This window comes from Oncorhynchus gorbuscha, unplaced genomic scaffold (genome assembly GCF_021184085.1).
Source record: "Oncorhynchus gorbuscha isolate QuinsamMale2020 ecotype Even-year unplaced genomic scaffold, OgorEven_v1.0 Un_scaffold_2339, whole genome shotgun sequence".
NCBI classification, from domain to species: Eukaryota; Metazoa; Chordata; class Actinopteri; order Salmoniformes; family Salmonidae; genus Oncorhynchus; species Oncorhynchus gorbuscha.
This window is the reverse complement of record NW_025746883.1, coordinates 70001-76270: the sequence shown is the minus strand read 5'-3', so window position 1 is coordinate 76270 and position 6270 is coordinate 70001. Positions and strand designations below refer to the sequence as shown.

The 6270-nt window shown below is 43.8% G+C and overlaps 1 pseudogene; it reads left to right on the top strand.

Moving 5' to 3' along the window:
• Nucleotides 1-276: 276 nt before the first annotated feature.
• LOC124025671 overlaps nt 277-6270 on the top strand; it is a 32416-nt pseudogene continuing 26422 nt past the window's right edge.

Below are 6270 nucleotides of genomic sequence, written 5' to 3'. Positions count from 1 at the left end.
CATGCTGAGAGACTAGAGGATGACTGGTGGGTTGTACAGTACTATTTAACATGAGAGACTAGAGAGGATGACTGGTGGGTTGTACAGTACTATTTAACATGCTGAGAGACTAGAGAGGATGACTGAGATTTTGTGTGAATGTTTGATTCTGTGAGAAATAATTTCCAGGAGAAGAGAACAGTAAATCCATCCGTTCTCTTTCAAACATTTGTCCAGAGCACAAACTGATCTGGGACCAGGATACATTGCATCAAATAGTTCTCTCCCCTCCCCCAGACGTTACTGGAGACGACCACCAGTCTGTTGAACCATGACCTCCACTGGTCCCTGTCTCACCTGCAGAGTACAGGAGGCGGTCAGCAGGGGGCTCCACCCCCGTCAGGACCACTGTAACATCTGCCTGCAGCAGTACAGGAGACGGCAGGACAGCCCAGATGACATCATCATATTCAGGTCATCACCACAACACTCTCAGTACGATGTTCTGATGGAGGAGGAGTGGTGTCTCATCTGTTTACAGTACAATGTTCTGATAGAGGAGGAATGGTGTCTCATCTGTTTACAGTACAATGTTCTGATAGAGGAGGAATGGTGTCAGATATATTTACAGTACAATGTTCTGATAGAGGAGGAATGGTGTCTCATCTGTTTACAGTACAATGTTCTGATAGAGGAGGAATGGTGTCTCATCTGTTTACAGTACAATGTTCTGATAGAGGAGGAGTGGTGTCTCATCTGTTTACAGTACAATGTTCTGATAGAGGAGGAATGGTGTCTCTGATAGAGGAGGAATGGTGTCTCATCTGTTTACATCTGTTTACAGATCTATTTACAATGTTCTGATAGAGGAGGAATGGTGTCAGATATATTTACAGTACAATGTTCTGATAGAGGAGGAATGGTGTCTCATCTGTTTACAGTACAATGTTCTGATAGAGGAGGAATGGTGTCAGATATATTTACAGTACAATGTTCTGATAGAGGATGAATGGTGTCATATATTTACAGTACAATGTTCTGATAGAGGAGGAATGGTGTCAGATCTGTTTACAGTACAATGTTCTGATAGAGGAGGAATGGTGTCAGATATATTTACAGTACAATGATATGATGAATGCTGTTAACACCTTTTGGATCTCTGTGTGTGTGTGTGTGTGTGTGTGTGTGTGTGTGTGTGTGTGTGTGTGTGTGTGTGTGTGTGTGTGTGTGTGTGTGTGTGTGTGTGTGTGTGTGTGTGTGTAGCTGCGGCCACCTGTACCACTGCCAGTGTCTGCAGAGGAAGGGGAGTGGCCACGCGGAGCCCAGGTTGCTGCAGGTCTGGAGCTGCTACAAGTGTATCTCTTCACAGAGAGGGAGGGGCGGGGACAGGGTCACCACGGAGACCGGGAGGGGGCGAAGCACCTCCCTCGCACAGGTCAGTCAGTGACATCACACAGAATATGACCTCAGACCTGTTAATGGGGTTGGTTGGTTGTGTGTTATTTTATAGTAGCTGCTGGTGAGAGGGGAGAGACAGGCTATGAGCTCACTGCCCACAAAATGATGTGGAAACTGAGCTGCACTTCCTGACCTCCTGCCAAATGTATGACCATATTAGAGATACATATTTCCCTCAGATTACACAGAGCCACAAAGAATTCGAAAACAAACCCAATTTTGGTGAACTCAGAAGTTTACATACACTTAATTAGTATTTGGTAGCATTGCCTTTAAATTGTTATGGCTTCAATCCCGATATCGGGATAAGTGTCATCAACAACCGCTGAATAGCATAGCGCTACATACAATAAATATTACTACAAATATTTATATTAATGAAATCACAAGTGCAATATAGGAAAACACAGCTTAGCCTTTTGTTAATTCACTTGTCGTGTCAGATTTTGAAATTATGCTTTACGGCAAAAGCAATCCAAGCGTTTGTGTAAGTTTATCGTGCGATGCTACACTTAGCATCAGGTAGCTCGGTCACGAAAATCAGAAAAGCAATCAAATGAATCGTTTACCTTTGATGATCTTCGGATGTTTTCACTCACGAGACTCCCAGTTACACAACAAATGTTCCTTTTGTTCCATAAAGATTATTTTTAGATCCAAAATACCCCCGTTTGTTTGTCGCGTTATGTTCAGAAATCCACAGGAAAGAGCGGTCACGACAACGCAGACGAAAATTCCAAATAGTTTCCATAATGTCCACAGAAACATGTCAAACGTTTTTTAGAATCACTCCTCAGGTTGTTTTTAAAATATATAATTGATAATATATCAACCGCACATGTCTTTCACAGTAGGAGAGGGGAAAACAATGGCTGTCCAAATTCTGTTGCGCGAGCAAAAGTTATGTGACCACTTGACGCCATGTTATCGTTCTGTCTCATTTTTCAAAATAAAAGCCTGAAACTATGTCTGAAGACTGTTGACACCTTGAGAAAGCGATAGGAAAAGGAATCTGGTTCATATCTCTATAAATCCAGCAAAGGGAGGCTATGGAACATGGAGATTTCAAAAAAAAGAAGCCACTTCCTGTTTTGATTTTCCTCAGGGTTTCGCCTGCAATATCAGTTCTGTTATATACTCACAGACAATATTTGACAGTTTTTGAAACTTTAGAGTATTTTCTATCCAATACTAATACTAATATGCATATATTAGCAACTGAGACCGAGGAGCTGACCGTTTACAATGGGCACCTTTTCATCCAAGCTACTCAATACTGCCCCTGCAGCCATAAAAATAAAAATAAAAATGTAAACTTGGGTCAAACGCTTCAGGTAGACTTCTACAAGTTTCCCACAATAAGTTGGTTGAATGTTGGCCCTTCCTCCTGACAGAGCTGGTGTAACTGAGTCAGGTTTGTAGGCCTCCTTTTTGTAGGACCACGCTTTTTCAGTTCTGCCAACAAATTTTCTATGGGATTGAGGTCAGGGCTTTGTGATGGCCACTCCAATACTTTGATTTTGTTGTCCTCAAGCCATTTTGCCACAATGTTGGGAGTATGCTTGGGGTCATTGTCAATTTGGAAGACCCATTTGCGACCAAGCTTTAACTTCCTAACTGATGTCTTGAGATGTTGCTTCAATATATCCACATCATTTTCCAGCCTCATGCCATCCATGTTGTGAAGCGAACCAGTCCCTCCTGCAGTAAAGCACCCCCACAACATGATGCTGCCACCCACGTGCTTCACGGTTAGGATGGTGTTCTTCAGCTTGCAAGCCTCCCCCTTTCCTCCAAACATAACGATGGTCATTATGGCCAAACAGTTATATTTTTGTTTCATCAGACCAGTGGACATTTCTCCAAAAAGTACGATCTTTGTCCCCATGTGCAGATGCAAACTGTAGTTGGCATTTTTATGGCGGTTTTGGAGCAGTGGCTTCTTCCTTGCTGAGCGGCCTTTCAGGTTATGTCAATATAGGACTCGTTTTACTGTGGATGTAGATACATTTATACCTGTTTCATCCAACATCTTCACAAGGTCCTTTGCTGTTGTTCTGGCATTGATTTGCACTTTTAGCAACAACGTACGTTCATCTCCTGAGCGGTATGACGGCTGTGTGGTCCCATGGTGTTTATACTTGCGTAATATTGTTTGTACAGATTTACGTGGTACCTTCAGGCATTTGGAAATTGCTCCCAAGGATAAACCAGACTTGTGGACGTCTACAATTGTTTTTCTGAGGTCTTGACTGATTTCTTTTTATTTCCCCATGGTATCAAGCAAAGAGGCACTGAGCCTTGAAATACATCCACAGGTACTCCTCCAATTGACTCAAATGTTGTCAATTAGCCTATCAGGAGCTTCTAAAGACATGACATCGTTTTCTGGAATTTTCCAAGCTATTTAAAGGCACTGTCATCTTAGTGTATGTAAACTTCTGACCCACTGCAATTGTGATACAGTGAATTATAAGTGAAATAATCTGTCTGTATACAATTGTTGGAAAAATGACGTGTGTCATGCACAAAGTAGATGTCCTAACCAACTTGTCAAAACTATAGTTTGTTAACAAGACATTTGTGGAGTGGTTGAAAAAACGAGTTTTAATGACTCCAACCTAAGTGTATGTAAACTTCCGACTTCAACTGTAACCTTTAGAGAAGCGACACACAACCAGACAACTGTCCTGCTAGATAACCTTTAGAGAAGCGACACACCAGTAGACAACTGTCCTGCTAGATAACCTTCAGAGAAGCAACACACAACCAGACAACTGTCCTGCTAGATAACCTTTAGAGAAGCAACACACAACCAGACAACTGTCCTGCTAGATAACCTTTAGAGAAGCGACACACCAGTAGACAACTGTCCTGCTAGATAACCTTCAGAGAAGCAACACACAACCAGACAACTGTCCTGCTAGATAACCTTTAGAGAAGCAACACACAACCAGACAACTGTCCTGCTAGATAACCTTTAGAGAAGCGACACACCAGTAGACAACTGTCCTGCTAGATAACCTTTAGAGAAGCGACACACCAGTAGACAACTGTCCTGCTAGATAACCTTCAGAGAAGCGACACACCAGTAGACAACTGTCCTGCTAAATAACCTTAAGAGAAGCGACACACCAGTAGACAACTGTCCTGCTAGATAACCTTTAGAGAAGCGACACACAACTAGACAACTGTCCTGCTAGATAACCTTCAGAGAAGCGACACACCAGTAGACAACTGTCCTGCTAGATAACCTTTAGAGAAGCGACACACCAGTAGACAACTGTCCTTCTAGATAACCTTTAGAGAAGCAACACAAAACTAGACAACTGTCCTGCTAGATAACCTTCAGAGAAGCGACACACAGAGCTCTCTTCCTCTCTCCATCTGTCTGTCACTTCATTGTGTTTTCTGATGGTCACCTCTCTTGTTGTTTTAGACCAACGTGATGTCCAGGGAAGCAGGGGATGATGGGAAAAGGGTAAGGAATGTTGTGGGTAACCTCTCATAGGTACCATCCAGCCAGCCCATCTGTCTGTCTTACACTCTCTCTCTCTCTCTGTCTGTTTCTCTCAATTCAAATTCAATTTAAGGGTTTTATTGTCATGGGAAACATGTTTACATTGCCTGTAGCAAGTGAAGTAGATAATAAACAACAGTGAAATATTAACAATACAGAGATCTCTCTCTCCTCTCTCTCTCTCTCGCTTACTCTCTCTCTCTCTCTCTCGCTTACTCTCTCTCTCTCTCCTCTCTCTCTCCTCTCTCTCTCGCTTACTCTCTCCTTTCTCTCTCTCCTCTCTCTCTCGCTTACTCTCTCCTTTCTCTCTCTCCTCTCTCTCTCGCTTACTCTCTCCTTTCTCTCTCTCCTCTCTCTCTCTCGCTTACTCTCTCCTTTCTCTCCTCTCTCTCTCCTCACTCTCTCCTTTCTCTCTCTCCTCTCTCTCTCCTTTCTCTCTCTCCTCTCTCTCGCTTACTCTCTTCTTTCTCTCTCTCCTTTCTCTCTCGCTTACTCTCTCCTTTCTCTCTCGCTTACTCTCTCCTTTCTCTCTCGCTTACTCCCTCCTTTCTCTCTCTTCTCTCTCGCTTACTCTCTCCTTTCTCTCTCGCTTACTCTCTCCTTTCTCTCTCGCTTACTCTCTCCTCTCTCTCTCCTCTCTCCTTTCTCTCTCTCCTGTCTCGCTTACTCTCTCCTCTCTCTCTCGCTTACTCTCTCTCGCTTACTCTCTCCTTTCTCTCTCTCCTCTCTCTCTCGCTTACTCTCTCCTTTCTCTCTCTCCTCTCTCTCTCGCTTACTCTCTCCTTTCTCTCTCTCTCTCTCGCTTACTCTCTCCTTTCTCTCTCTCTCTCTCTCTCTCGCTTACTCTCTCCTTTCTCTCTCTCCTCTCTCTCTCGCTTACTCTCTCCTCTCTCTCTCGCTTACTCTCTCCTTTCTCTCTCTCCTCTCTCGCTTACTCTCTCTCCTCTCTCCTTTCTCTCTCTCCTCTCTCTCTCGCTTACTCTCTCCTTTCTCTCTCTCTCTCTCTCTCTCTCGCTTACTCTCTCCTTTCTCTCTCGCTACTCTCGCTTACTCTCTGCTTACTCTCTCCTTTCTCTCTCTCCTCTCTCGCTTACTCTCTCCTTTCTCTCTCTCCTCTCTCGCTTACTCTCTCCTTTCTCTCTCTCCTCTCTCGCTTACTCTCTCCTTTCTCTCTCTTCCCCTCCTGCTCTTTCTCTTAGTCTCTCTCCTCTCTCGCTTACTCTCTCCTCTCTCGCTTACTCTCTCCTCTCTCGCTTACTCTCTCCTTTCTCTCTCTCCTCTTTCGCTTACTCTCTCCTCTCTCGCTTACTCTC